Source organism: Hemicordylus capensis, chromosome 4 (assembly GCF_027244095.1).
Source record: "Hemicordylus capensis ecotype Gifberg chromosome 4, rHemCap1.1.pri, whole genome shotgun sequence".
Taxonomy (NCBI): domain Eukaryota; kingdom Metazoa; phylum Chordata; class Lepidosauria; order Squamata; family Cordylidae; genus Hemicordylus; species Hemicordylus capensis.
Genome location: NC_069660.1, coordinates 98,805,664 through 98,821,283, shown reverse-complemented (window position 1 = coordinate 98,821,283; position 15,620 = coordinate 98,805,664). Strand labels below are relative to the sequence as shown.

Sequence of the window (15,620 nt, the reverse complement as noted above, 5' to 3'; positions counted from 1 at the left end):
TGTCTGGGCTGGACTGAGCACAGGCAAGATGCTCCCACTCCCTGGCACATGGTGGCAAAACTGGGAAAGATTGGCACAGTGGTGGGGCAGACATGGGAGTGAATTCCTCATAGAGAATAATTAGGATTGCAGCAAATGTATAGCTTCATGTTGGGGGGAAATGGGTGTCGTAGAGTGGAGTGTGGTGGGTGGTAGTTCCTAGGGTGGGCAAGGAAGCTATCAGAATTATTTGAAAGGAATTGGGCAAAGGGATGATTTTAAAGTGATTTTTGAAGTTTAGTGTCTTTAAGGTTTTTTGGGGGCAAAGGGGTGGCCTAGAGCAGTGTGGGGTTGGTGGTAGTGCCAGGTAGGCACATTCTGAGTGTGGATTCTATGATAGCAAATGAGATTTTCAATGAGACACCATGAATCCTAATTATTTTCTATGAGGAATTCAAAAATACTTTAACAATTCACCAATAATCAGAGGAGTGTCCAATTGCCTTGGGGTTTTGTGGGTGGTAGGCACCCCTGTCTGTCTACCACCCACCTTGCCTTTGTGCCCCTAGGTGCTCCACAATAGGGGATATGGACTGGTTCATGTCCCATTATACTCTATGAGAAAAATAATTAAAAATATTTCAAATATTCATAAAAAATCATAGGGGTGTCTGATTGCTTCGGGGTTTGGGTGGTTGTTTGCACCCATTGGTGCTCCACAATAAGAAATAATGGCCTGGTTCGAGTCCCATTATATCCTATGAGAAAAAATAAAAATAATTTTCAAAAAATCATAAATATTGTACGAGTGTCCGATTGCTTTGGGGTTTAGGTGGCAGGTACCCCTGGGTGCCAGCTACCATCATACCAATTTTTGGGTGTCTGAACCAGTTCGAATCGGTTTGAACTGGTTCAAATTCAAACCGAACCAGGGGGTGGTTCAAACAAAACCAAATCTGAACCACCCCCTCCTGGTTCGAACCCGGTTCGCATTCGATCCGAACCGGGCGAACCGGTTTTGTCCACATCCCTAAAGCCTGGTGGTTTACACGATCAGCAAAATTCGGGCTAGGCTCTCCTAGCCTGATTTTTGCTGATCGTGAGAATAGCCCCAAATTTTGATTTGAAAATCAAAACTCCCAGAATTTGGCTCAGCTTTACATATGTCATAGCCTTGTAGATAACTAAGGATAACATAGGAGGACTGCTTGTCTTCCCATCACTAGCTCATGGTTAGTGTGGTGATAGTGGCTGTACTGTACTCACTATATCATGTGTTTCGTGCATTTATGAAAAGGGACTGGATTCTCTCTGAGTGTATGGAGCTCAGGATCTCAGATGAATCCTTACCCTACTGAGCAGCTGGGATACCTGTTTGATTTTTTTTCCCCAAGGAGCATCCCTAAAATACAAATATGAAAAGGCAGAGACTTCTAATACAAACGGATAAGATTTCCTCTCACATTTCACAAACACAATAACCATATCAATGCAAATGAAAGGACTAAACCACATAATGATGCAATCTTCTGCAAAAATTTATGTACGCAAAAGGTCAGCACTAAACTACTTAAGAATTAAGAATATTAAATCCCAAGGAGGCATAAGAGGCATTAAAGTCCTCAGTTTAAGGATCAATATAGTAAAATGAGAATGACACTTATAAAATTAATTGAATTTAAATTACACTTTCATTAGGAAGCTATTCCAGTTTAACATTTTATTGAATCTGAGAGATCTAGAGATCAATAACAATTCCCTCATTTTAAGACACTTGTGGTGTTTACAAAGTGACATTTGGAAGTGACTATTTGTAATAGATTTTTCCATATAATAACAGCTGAGAGAAGCATAGTTTTCAAATGTACTATGAAGCAATACTAGTTTGGCATTGAATGTACTGAATTAATTTGAATGATGGAGGAAGTGCCGAGCTTAGGGAAAGCTGTCAGCATATTTGCTAGAAAAATGACAAGTCTAAAATGCATACAAATTCAAACTGTTTTGTAGCCCTTAGGACTCAGCTTGGAATCAGAACACACTCTGCCGAAGCAGGAATAGGATTATTGGGGCTCAGGATCTCAAATAAACCAAGCAAGTATCTATGCAATAGCTTTAGCTTGGTATGGGTTTTTTTATCTGAACTGCTGGAGACAAGGCTGAGTGTACTGACCTGGGGTGCAGCTAAGTGATACAGGCAGGAGCTCTGATTTTCTAGGAGCTAGGGCAACCTTAAACACAGTTTTGCACAATGGAATCTTGATATAGTTGCTTACAACTGGATAAAGAGGAAAAGCCATTGCTTACGGTTGCATCTTGACACGATCAAGATCATAGACTGCTGTGTGGATTCAAGTGTGTAGAACCGTTCAAGATGGCCTTGAATTCCAAAGCTATAGCTCAAAAAGTATCTATCTGAGCTCTAGAAAAGAGAATCTGATGGTTTTCTCCAGGGAGAGATCATGCTCAGAACAGAGGATGGTTGTGAGTAATAAGGGCCAGGAGCGCAGAGGGGTGGGGAAGCAAAGAGGACAAACTGTTTCCGAGCTCCACAAGATTGAGGGCTCACAATGTTTTGGTCCATGTTGATGGTACTGAGGGTTTCAGAAGAAAGACCCCACCCCACTATTTTTGACCCCACCTTATTTTGAAAAGGCCCTAATTCAGGCTAATCAGAAAGGTTGGGTCACTGCTACAGCCCTTAGAAAACAGCCTGGAACTCAAATTGGAATCTGATAAGCTTGAATCAATGTATCTAGTAAGCCACAGATTAGGTCCCCATAAGTCAACACATGTAAGGGAAAAAATTCCCAATATCCTACAAAGTTTCTCCTTCTGTAAATAAGAGTTTTTAATATTTTAAAAAACAAAGAATCAAAAAATGTCCTAGCATGCTGGATGCATGAATAACTGCAACATTTTGGGGGGTGGGTGGGTGGGGGAGATAAAAGCACAACAAATCTCATGGTAGAGGACAGAAATATCAAACAAACAAGACTCACAGAGATCTATGTTCTGCTTGAAAAGCTAAATGGTAGTGTTATAAAAAGAGGGAGCTCTGCCATACTTATACCATCCCAGCACTATCAATAATTTGAAAAGAACACACATGTGTCTGTATAGGCTTACTTCACCATCTGAGGACTCTTCATCCACGGTTTTACATATCCATGGTATGGATATGACACTTGACCTCAGCATACATGAAAATTAACCTGCCAAAGTAGGGCTAATTTCATGTACCTGCTATTCAGAGACAGCTGGAAATGATCTCAGAGGTCATTTCCTGCCACCATTTTATGAAGAGGAACCATTTTATGGCTCATTTGGAACAGAAAAAAACTCCCCACTCCCATCAAAAATCACAGACAAAAGCAGAAATTAGGACTTCTGGGTGTCATTGCTGGAGCATGTTAGGGCACTTTATTTTGCCCATTTAAGTTTTTACTGTGATTTTCAGGCCTCGGGGAATGTAACCCCCACAATCGCATAGCCCTAGTAACTCATTATTCACAGTCTCCTTATTTGTGGTAATAGCAGAGAACAGAACCCGCACGAATAATGAGGTTCTACTATATTGCACTGTAGATGAGTTAGAGCTAGATGAGTTAGACATGAGAACCAGAATGGAGAGATTAGAAAACCTGCAGGTTTCTATTAGGACTAGGCTGAAACAGAAGAGCCATATTTGTGAACATTTCAGATGTAAAAAGCAGCCTGCCTTTCAGTGAGTTTTCAGGGTTTGCTGTGAAAGGGATGGAGATGTCTGCCTAAAGGGAATAAAGGGTGGAAAACCTCCAGGAGGTTTCCTGAGGGAGGAAATGGTATAAGCACATTTAGTGTGTATAAATGTAATAGGCATGAATTGGAATAAAACTGGGCCATTCACATTACTGCTTTTTGTTGCAGTTACAGTGTGTTACAGTTTTTCAAACCTTGACTTGTTCATACAGTAGGCTTCTCCCCACCCATCTGACCTATTGTTGCAGAGGAGGTGGGGTCATCCTGCCTCCTGCATTCACCTGTGCCCAGGTAGGTGCATTCACCTGTGCCCAGGTAGGCAAGGAGTGCGTGTACACACATGCATGATTTCCAGTTATTTTTCAGAATTTTTATTATAATTTTTTCCATGGTGCTCTTGTTCAAGTACATCTGCACAGGAGCACAGTCCAATGTTCTACTCCCATTAAGCACTTCTTCAACTTTGGGGCTCTCCCTGGGAGGTGGCAGGAAGTCCAAGCACCAAGTTCTGTGCATGACATGCATACTTTCAGGGATTGCCCCAATTTTGTTTATTTTTGTTATTTTTGCAGTGCTCTTGCACAAGAGCACTGTTCTGCCAGGCCATCTGGATACCTGAGTAACTGACATATAGCGCTGAATCAAAGTTTCATTTTGGGGTATCACAATTGCCTGGGACCCAAACCAAAACTGCTTCCGTGATCACATTGCAAGGGGACGGGCACCAGGTTCTGCACATGCATACTTCTCAAGGACTTTCACACTTTGAATGTGCCATAAGAAAGAAGCAGCCAAACTCCTTAATTAACTGCATGCAGAAGTTGTAGTGAGTGAGGGTTTGGGTATTGTATAGAATAGTATTGGTTAACTGTATTTTATGGATGTTATAAGTTATAGATGTTATATGATATATGTCATATGTATATACTTTTGTTGGATGGTCAGAGACTGTAATAAACAAATTGATTGATATTGAAGAGTAAATCCTTCCCTCATACGAACTCCCCCATCGTATGCATAGTGAAGCAAGAGTAAATTGCCATTTGGAAAACCTGCAACCAAGGCAATAGACTGCACTAGAGAATCTGTTGTACAAGCAGTCTCCCTACTGCCTGCTGTAGAAAACTGGGGGAGGCTCAGAAAGACAGAGGTACAGCACTGAAAGTCATAGCCTTCGCCTGTTCCTTTATTCATTCATTCATTCATTCATTCATTCAATTTTTATACCACCCTTCCAAAATTGGCTCAGGGCAGTTTACAAATAAAACCAAGACAGTTAAAATCAATCAGCAATTAAAAATATAAAATACCATAAAACAACTAAACAATAACACAGTTTAAAACCCTGAAAAACAGGTACATTAAAAACACTTTATAACAATTTAAAAACCCTGGAAGGCCAGGCTAAACAGATAGGTCTTAAGGGCTCTCCCAAAAACCAATAAAGTATTTGAATTACGTATTTCTGTAGGGAATGCATTCCACAGCCCAGGAGCGGCTACAGAGAAGGTCCGCCTCTGACTCACCACCAGACGTACCGGTGGTAACTGGAGACAGACCTCCTCAGATGACCTTAATGTGTGGTGGGGATCATGCAGAAGAAGGCGCTCTCTAAGGTAACCTGGACCTAAGCCGTTTAGGGCTTTAAAGGGAATAACCAGCACTTTGTATTTTGCCCGGAAACATATCAGCAGCCAGGGCAACTGTTTCAAAACAGGCATAATATGTTCTCTTCGAGTTGCCCCGGAGACCAGTCTGGCTGCCACATTTTGAACTTACTGAAGTTTTTGAACTACATACAAAGGCAGCCCCACGTAGAGCACATTGCAGTAGTCAAGCCTGGAGGTTACCAGCTGGTGCACCACTGTTTTGAGGCCGTCCTCTCCAAGGAATGGACGCAGCTGTTGAATCAGCCGAAGCTGATAGAAAGTACTCCTGGCCATGGCCTCCACCTGAGACACCAGGGTGAGGCCTGGGTCCAGTAGTACCTCCAAGCTGCGTACCTGCTCCTTCCAAGGGAGTGTAACCCCATCCAGCACAGGAAGATCTAACTCACCCCTCAGATTCTGAGCCCCTACAATGAGCACCTCCATCTTGCTTGGATTCAGCTTCAGATTATTATCCCTCATCCAGCCCATTACTGCCTGTAGGCAGGCATTTAGGGAATGAACACCATTTCCTGATGATACATATGAAAAGGAGAAGTAGATTTGGGTGTCATAAGCATACTGATAACACCCAGCACCAAAACTCCTGATGACCTCACCCAGCGGTTTCATGTAGATATTAAAAAGCATTGGTGACAGAATGGAGGCCTGAGGGACTCCATGCAACAGCTCCCATTTTGAGGAGCAACTAACCAAGCTCCACCATCTGGAATCTACTCGAGAGATAAGAGCGGAACCACTGCAAAGCAGTGCCTCCTATCCCCAACTGCCCCAGGCAACCCAGAAGGATACCATGGTCGATGGTATTGAATGCCACTGAGAGATCCAAGAGAATCAACAGAGTCACACTCCCTCTGTCGGTTCCCTGGTAAAGGTCATCCATCAGGCCAACCAATGCTGTCTCACCCCCATAACCCGTTCTAAAGTCAGTTTTAAATGGATCTAGATAATTTTCCTCCAAAACCACCTGGAGCTGGTCAGCCACCACCCTCTCAATCACATTGCCCAACCAAGGGAGATTGGCCTATAACTACCCATTGCTGTGGGATCCAGGGAAGGCTTCTTAAGAAGAGGTCTAATTATTGCCTCCTTCAAACATGGAGACACCCTGCCCTCCCTCAGTGATGCATTTATGATATTAACTAGGCCCCCTCCAACAATCTCCCTGCTAGATCAAAGCAGCCATGTCGAGCAAGGGTCCAGAGAACAAGTGGTAGGCCGCCCCGCCCCAAGCAGCTTGTCCACATCCTCAGGAGTCACAGATTGAAACTGATCCAACCTAACACTGCAAGAGGGATCACTGGATACTTCCTTCATAGACCCTGCAGAAATGGTGGAGTCCAAGTCAGCCCGAATACAGGAGATTATGTCCGCAAAGAACCCACCAAAAGTGTCACAGCAGAGCATATCCGGGAACTGATTTGAAACAGAAGGAGTAGAAATTATACTCCTCACAACCCAGGATAGCTCTGCTGGACATGAACCTGCAGACCATGCTTCCTAGTTCTGTTTTTACAGGTCTTAATTCTGATGGAGCCACTGCTGGAAGTTTTGGAAGTGTTAAAGTTGCCATTTTCCTTCCCTACCCACCCCAATAAGGAAGACTGCACCTTTCAAACTTCAGTTTGAGGGTGGGCCATAGCTAGGTGATAGATCCTGTGTGTTACATATACTGTAGATACTCCCAAGTTCAATCCTGGTATCTCCAGTGAAAAAACTCAGGTAGCAGGAGATGGATGGGAAAGTCCTTTGCCTGAGACGTTAAAGAGCCCTTGCCAGTCACAGTAGACAGGTTTGACTCAGTGCAAGGCACCTTCGTATGTTCATCTGTATGCAGAGAACCAAATAAGCAGGGAGGGGGCTGCTTGAACAGCGTGATCTGTAGCAGATAGCACCAGGAAGGATAAATCAGATGAAAAGGGGGTGCTGAAGGAGCAACAGCAACAATGGCCATGAACAGCACCAAAGGAAGATAAAAACAAGGGGGGAGGGGGCATTTTGGCCCCTGCAAACCTTAATGTTGACTCTGTCCAGCTGTGCATCATGTTGACACATGTCCACCTGTGCCAAATGTTCACAAGTGGGCATTTTGCACAGCCCTGCTTTCTATGCTTCCTCTGGGTAATATTCCTCACATGCGGGTAACTACAGGGATGTTTGCTCACAAAGTATTTGTGCATCTAATATTTGTGATAATAATTGTCTGAGGGGGAATTTGGAGTAGAAGAGGTTTCAGAATGTACTACAGCACTGTTCAAGAGTTCTGTAGACAAGTGTCAACTACAGCTTTTAGAACAAGATTTACTAAAATGACCTTTAGGTGCTTCAGTGAGACTCAGGTAACATAATATCCTCCTTCGGCAAGTTTCTGCTTCTGAGCTGGCCCCCTTTCCCCAGCCAGTTCCCTCAAGGAAAGATGCTTTCTTCAAAAAGTCTAATATAACTTACAACTGCGCTACTGAAGGACATTTCTGCCACATCTTTGAATGTTAACCTGCCCCTATTTCATCATGGAAACCAGCATATAATAGGAACTCAAAAGCACTTGGGGCCCTTTTACCATTTTATCCAATCAATTTGCTATCAAAGGCTTGTGGGGCAAATACTTTTGAAAGGCCAAGCTTTCCATTTTCTGTGAGTTAAAGAGGGTTAGGACCCTGGTTCCACAGCCAGTGAAGGTGTCACAAATTTGTCCTTATTATTTAGCAAAGTGAAGCAAGATTGAAATTAATTTTAGGCAGCCTTACCTTGTATTTCTCTAATCCTCAAATTAAACTCGAGGGAGGAACTAAGTAGGTATTGCCTTTTAATGCCCAGCAAGGCACTGCAGATGTTTGATAATGGAGAATGTTCTTGTCTTTTTTGCACATTGTGTGAAGCTGTGCATATTCTTGATTCTTGCAACTCTTCTGCACAGCTCATTGAGTGTGTAGTCTGCCCTCCCTCTGCCTGTCATCTAGACTCTGATGTAAAAATGTGCATATTAATCTTGATTTTAGAACTCTGCTTTGAGACAGTGCATGCAAATGTACTGAGTGATTGAAATTGGTTATTCTCTGTTTGTAAATGTAGTGTTCTGTGACTGCCCAGGGGCAGTTCTAACATATGCTCCTTGATAACTAACATTTTTCAAAGTTTCAAGCTAGGAGAATGTTTATATCGTACTCATGTGTGCCTGTCGTACTTTCCCACCCGCCTTCCTTATGTTTTCCCCTTGTATCTATATAATGGGACTCGGATAAAACCTGAAATGGTTTTCTAGTGTCAGAATGTAATTCCAGTTGGTCCTGAGTGCAGTGGCCAGACTGTTAACTGAAGTTAGCTGCAGAGAACACATTTACACCAGTACTGAAGGAGCTTCATGTGAATTACTCTTTCAGCACCATTCAAGGTATTGGGGTTTGTTTGGGGTTTATTTTACTTTTATGGTCAAAATGGATACATTGGAGAGTCCCTCTTTGCATATGAAACACTCCCATCTAATTTCCTCAAGGGAGACCTTGCTCCAAATACCTTTACCATCAGAGGCTACTAGGAGCAGGAGATGGAGCTGTAGTTCAGGGGTAAAAACATCTGCTTTGCATGTAAAAGGTCCCGGGTTCAGACCTTGGCAGCATCTCCAGGTGGGGCCGGGAAAGACCCTGCCTGAAACTTGGAGTGCTGATGCCAGTCAGTGCAGATAATAATGAGCTAGATGGACCAATGGTCTGACCCTGTAAAAGACAGCTTCCTATGTTCCTATGAGCACGATCTTCTTTCTAGTCGTGCCTTTGTGGTGAAATTCCTGTCCTAGCAATGCCAGGTAGGCTTGTGCCATGCCTTTGAACTGTGTGGCAGTTTTTTGTTTTTTGTTTTTTAAGTCCTGCCATTGAGTTTGTGCCTTCTTTTTATTTCTGTTTTATAATCTACAATACTGCTTTCTGGTTGTGTTTTTGAGTTTAATTTGAAGGCCCCTGATGGACTGAATTACAGGTTATAAAGAATCACAATACTCCATAAGGTTGTTCACACGACCATTGTTGGGCTAAAGTCCCCCCCCCCCCCCGCCACCATGGCCTCAGCAGCACCTCCAAGAGGCAGCAAAGTTAACCCAGGCCCAGTGGTGAGGTTTTTTTTTTAAAAAAATTTTACTTTTCGAACCCTGGACCAGTTTGAACCTGAGTTGAACCAGGGGGTGGGGTGGGTTCGGGGATGCACAAAACTGAATATGCCCAGTCCGGTTCGAGTCTGGTCCAGACTCAAACCGAACCGAGCAAACCAGTTTTGTGCACACCCTTAGGGTGCAGGATCTGTACCATGCAGGCTGGGCTGCTCTAGCCTGGGTTAAGCTGCTCATGAGAACTGCCTTCATGTGTATCTTAATCAGAAAAATCCTGTTATTTGCTGTTCATATTTTATCAAAACCTGCAAGTTAAGGAAACCATCTATATATGCGAAATGTGTTTTGACTCAGATATGTATGGAAAGGGAGTTGGCTCTTGCCCACAGCCCCCACCCTCAGTTTCTACATGTTAATTCAGCCTGGAACCATGGAGACTGAGCGCAAGGACTATAGGTATGATCCATGTACTGAATCTACACATATAGACATGAAGGGCTAAAGTCTCTGCATATCTCTATGCAACTGAGTAAATATCTACTGAGAGCCAAAGGATAAGTTTTGAGTGCTCACCCCGAAAGATCTCTGCCAGTGGAGGATGGGTCATTTGTGGGGCTGAAGAAGCAAATCTCAATACTGCACTCAAAAACACTTTTACAGAGAAGTAAGCCATATTTAATTCAGTGGAGTTTATGTCCATCTAACAACCTGATCCTAGCCATATTTACTGAAAAGAAAGTCTTGCTCATTTCAATAAGATTTACTCCCAAGTAGGTCAGTTTTGGAAGTGTGTGCTTAGAATTACAGCTTCTAAATCTCATTTCTTAATGGCACCAATACGTTTTAGTTAGCCTGGAGAGTGTCTGAAGCAGTGCAGATCAAGAGTTAAATGCATAAATTAAATCAATTCCCTCCAAGCACACTCCCTTAGAGAGTAAATGTCTCTAGAGAATCACAATGAGTTTTTGCTATAGAGAGTCATGAAACTTGCTCCCTCCATCCTTCAAGTATTTTGAGGCATTATTGGCACCCTAGTGATGTGGGCAGAATACAATTTATCAGGATCACTGCTGCTCCCTTCCCTTCAATAACACTACCCTGCTTACACAGTACCATTTGAAGGAACAGATTAAATCATGGTTCATCTTTCAGTCTTGCTCAGGACCACTGAACAAATACTGTATATTCATCTGAATACCAATTCTGGTTTTAAACAAAAGATCTGGATACTATCCAGGGACATAGCTACAACTGAATAAGGGGTGCATAAATGTCCCTGGGTGTGTGTGTGTGGGTGGAGGACACCATTTGGGTGACATCTTCCTCTTTGCTTCTGCACTTGCACCTCTCTGAAGAATAAAGCAGGACACAGAGCCCATCTTCAGTTTTTGTCCCCGGGCTCACTTCAAGCTCACTACACCCCAGATGGTATGATTTGCTGTCTGAAATACAGACCAGGGGTGCTTCTGGCCCTGACTTTTCTTCTGGATACCATTTTGCATTGTGTCCTTTGATGCTGCTTGTCCCACGTCCAAAATATAATTTGAGTGGGTCCTACTAACAGTGGTACTACAGAGGTGCAAGTGGTACTTCTTGTAGTCAGGGCCCAGAGAGGTGAGGGTAACAAGTAGTCAGGTTCTGTGTTTCCTCTAACAGGGATTCCCAGATGTTGCTGACTACAATGCCCATAATCCCCAAGCAAAAGCTATTGCAGCTGGGGATTCTGGGAGTTGTAGTCAACATCATCTCGGAATCCCTGTTAGAAGGAACACTGGTCAGGTTTTGGGGTCCACTAGGAATACTGGTTTGGGGTCCAAGTAGCTAGAGGCAAGCCATCTAATGGCACAGTGGGAAATGACTTGACTGGCAAACCAGAGGTTGCCAGTTTGAATCCCCACTGGTATGTTTCCCATACCAGCGATATAGGTATGGTATGCTGAAAGGCATCATCTTGCTGAATGATGCTGAATGGTGCTGAATGGATGCTGAAAGGTCCTGAAGGCAGGACATTTTTTTCACATATATATTGCAGGGAATTCCACCCACCCAATCCTCATGAATCTCCCCACGAGTGAACTCACATTCCTCTGCCAGTGAAGTGCACTTTACATTCCGTTTGGCCTCCCCAAATGTCATGTTTATAGCTCTGCATTCAGAGCTCTGGTGAAAGAATTATGTGCTTGTGAATTAGGATAGAGAAAAGCTGTTATTCCTGTTGTGTTAAAACAGAGAGAAATAGAACTTCTACAGGAAACTGAAGGACTTCTTGGACAAAGAGTAGTGTCTTCCTGTATGAGAGTGATGTAATGATGTTGGCAGCAGCCTATGGCTAGATTTGTTTTTCTGAGCTGCCACTTGTCTCCTCAGTCCCTTGTCCCAATCACTGCTTGCCTCCAAGGCTCCTGCTTGCCACTCACTGGTGTTGTCACCACTGCTACCTGATGATGTCACCACCCCAGCATGAGCCCATCCCAAAGAGTCCAGGCACTGGGGCTGTCCTTGGACCATAACACAGCTGGTAAAGGGGAGCAAGCAGGTGGCAACTGTGGAGGCAAGCGTCAGGTGAGCTCTATTAGCACCAGAAGGTGTTCATGGCAGGGGCGTAACGAGGGTGGGACAGGCAGGGCACGTTCCCTAGGCGCCATTGCAGGGTGGGCGCAAAGTGCCTGCCATGCCCTGCCCCCACCCCAACTGAGGTCCGGAGAGGTGCCCTGCCCCCGTCCCCAGAGAGCACTTGCCCTTTATTTCAGCCAGCGTTTTCTCCAGAGAGGGAAAGGAAGAATAGATGCTTTCAGCCAGCAAGCTCTGACTGAAATGATGCAGAAAAGCTCCCCCAGGCTCTTTGGAGCTTGAGGCCACTCCCTTTTGCATGTGACATCAAAGGGGTGTGGCCTCAAGCTCCGAAGAGCCTGAGCAAGCTCTTCGGAGTCATTTCAGGGCTTGCTTTCAGGCAGCAAACACTGGCAGGTGCTGGTGGGGGGTGGGGGCTGAATCTTAGTAGCCTGGGTGGAGTGTTGTTCCCATTTGCAACCATTGCAGCTGCCTGCCCTGCTGGCTCGTCTTCTGTTGTTGCTGCAAGTCCTGACCCACCCCAGAGTCCAAAGTAAGTAAATTGCCTGTGCCCCGTCTGCTCTCAAGTAGTCTCAAAGAAATTATATCTGACTGGTGCTTTCTCAGGCTGATGCTTCCCCCCTGCCCTTCCTGTCCCCGCCGAGGATGTTTGTTTCTTTTTTAAAATGTATACAATGAAAGAAATAAGTTGAAAGAGAACTGCAACAACAAACTAGTTTTTCAGGAGAGGCTGAAAGGGTTAAATGAACAGAGAGTTCGTGCCTAGAGAGGTCCAGAAATGTGAATGCTCTCCAGGTTCCGGTCCCGCCTCCTCCTTGTTAAAAAAAATACCTTGTGTTTGCATTTTCCAACCTGTGAGCAGTTGTGGCTTGCAGTTTGCAAGGCAGGAGGTTTTTCAATGGAAAGCCTGCAAGAAGAGGGTGAGTTCAAGGAAGAGAAGGAAAGCATTGGGCAACCAAGGGCAACCAAAATGATCAGGGGCCTAGAGCACCTTTCTTATGAGGCAAGACTACAACACCTGGGGCTTTTTAGTTTAGAAAAAAGACGTCTGCAGGGAGACATGATAGAGGTCTATAAAATCATCCATGGCATGGAGAAAGTGGAGAGAGAGAGATTCTTTTCCCTCTCACACAACACTAGAACCAGGGGTCACTCAATGAAATTGATTGCCAGGAGGTCTAGGACCAACAAACGGAAGTACTTTTTCACACAATGCGTGATCCACTTGTGGAACTCTCTTCCACAGGATGTGGTGACAGCCAACAACCTGGATGGCTTTAAGAGGGGTTTGGATGACTTCATGGAGGAGAGGTCTATCAATGGCTACTAGTCAGAGGGCTGTGGGCCACCTCCAGCCTCAAGGGCAGGATGCCTCTGAGTACCAGTTGCAGGGGAGTAATGGCAGGAGAGAGGGCACGCCCTCAACTCCTGTCTGTGGCTTCCAGCGGCATCTGGTGGGCCACTGTGTGAAACAGGATGCTGGACTAGATGGGCCGTGGGCCTGATCCAGCAGGGCTGTTCTTATGTTCTTATGTTCTTGACTGTATAGAAGAAAGGAAAACCCATTGCTGGGGAAAAGGAAGGAACAGGGCTGCAGATTGAGTGCTCAGCTGCAAAGGAGGAGAGGGTGCATTCCTTTTAGTTGTATATGGAAGAAGGGAATTTTGGTAGGTGCAGCTTTTAAACTGAGAAAGCTGATTTGCATTTTCATCTTTATGAATTCAAAATTCTTTGCATCCAACACATTGTACTAAATAGCTATTTAGCTCTAAAAATACAAGATGTTTGCAACTGATGTAAATATTTGCTTCCCTCAAACTGCCAAAAATTTATATTCAGTGAAAAAGAATTAAAATTAACTAATTTCCTTTGCTGAATTAGATATTATTCTGAACTTCATATGATTTAAAAAATAATTAAAATGCAAATATTCATTCAATTAAATAAAGCCAGCTTTACATTTATATTAATGTAATTTCATTTCAAAGGAGCAGGTTAAAATTAATCTAGATTCAAATTTTGTGTGTTCGATATTAATCCAAGCAAATTGATCTAGATTTAGATTTTCAAACATAAATAACACACCTAGCTTGCTTCAGAGTAAGAAGAGTAAAGTTCAGCAGAAAATTATCCATAAACACAGGAGATATTCCAGTAGAACATGACCCTATTCTGGTCATAGGGAAAAGAACTGAGTGTATGGGGCTCTGCTTCTTAAACACTGTACTTTGCTATCTTTTAACTAAACATATGTATATCATAATAGGGGTGAGTCCGAACTGGTCCGGCGGCCATTCTAAAGAATGGCCAAACTGCCGGACCGGTTCGGCGCTTGCTGGTCCGGGTCCGGGTGGGGGGTATTGCTTTAAGGGCGGGAGGGGTTGCTTACCCCTCCTGCCTCTTTGCCCCCTCCAGCGCCCGTATTTAATAGACTAACGGGGCGCTGGAAACCAGCCGCCCCCGCTGCCGCCCCCCCCCCGCCGCGAGCAGATTTCTCTGAAAAATACCCATACCCCTGCCGCCGCCGTAGCCCGCCAGCCAGCCAGCCCTTCCTCCCTCCCTCCCAGCTGCCCGCCCGCCCGCCCGAGTCCTCACCGGAATGCTTTGTTAAAAAACGAGAGGCGCTCCCGGACAGAGCTCCTCTCGTTACGAAGGCCTGCTGCAGAATGAAGGCGCTTCAGAATGAAGGCGCTGCTGCAGAATGAGGCCCGGGCCTCTGGCGATCGGTGTCCTTTGTGGCGCGCGCATGTGCGCGCGCGCAAAGCGCCTTCATTCTGCAGCAGGCCTTCGTAACGAGAGGAGCTCTGTCCGGGAGCTCCTCTCGTTTTTTAACAAAGCATTCCGGTGAGGACTCGGGCGGGCGGGCAGCTGGGAGTGAGGGAGGAAGGTCTGGCTGGCTGGCAGGCTACGGCGGTGGCAGGGGTCGGGTATTTTTCAGAGAAATCTGCTCGCAGCGGGGGGGCGGGGGCGGGGGGGGCTGGTTTCCAGCGCCCCGTTAGTCTATTAAATACGGGCGCAGGAGAGGGCAAAGAGGTGGGAGGGGTAAGTAAGCCCTCCCCGCCCTAAAAGTAAGGCCCCCCCTTCGGTGCCGGTCCGGACTGCTCCGGACCGTGCACATCCCTATATCATAAAGTGAAATGACTTTTAGAGACAGGAATTTCCTTGCATATATGACAGTTCCTTGCATATAGAACAACATATAAAAGACCTTGCTGTTGCCGAGGGTCTCTGATATACTTCCTGCTTTGTTGTATCCAGCTTTATGCTTACATTGTCTGCGTTTCTTGGTAAATGGAACATCATTTTATTTTATTTATTTTACATATTTTATACCACCCAAAACTTATGTCTCTGGGAGGTTTACAACAAGATAAAAACAAATATTTTATTCATTTAACATATTTTTATACCGCCCAAATTCTTTTGCCAAATTCTTGACTATTGCCTATCACCCAGAACTAGTTAATGTGAAGCAAAATTTCCTGTGGGAATGTCATTTTTGTAAGAAACTGTGCGGAATAGGTACATATGTATTGATCACTACACATGGGTTTCTGCACAAC

General features: G+C 44.5%; 1 protein-coding gene across 17 annotated transcripts in view; it reads left to right on the top strand.

Moving 5' to 3' along the window:
• Window positions 1-15,620, top strand: part of DAB1 (DAB adaptor protein 1) — a 1,026,794-nt gene that overhangs the window by 436,894 nt on the left and 574,280 nt on the right. For 8 of the 17 annotated variants that reach the window (XM_053244277.1, XM_053244287.1, XM_053244274.1 and 5 more), the window contains exon 1: window positions 12,443-12,589. The exons of 7 other annotated variants lie outside the window; for them this stretch is intronic. The gene's annotated coding sequence lies outside the window, so the exon portion shown is untranslated. Of the gene's footprint in view, window positions 1-12,442; window positions 12,590-12,846; window positions 12,978-15,620 lie in introns of those variants that run through there. 2 more of the 17 variants (XM_053244272.1, XM_053244286.1) reach the window with 2 other exon arrangements.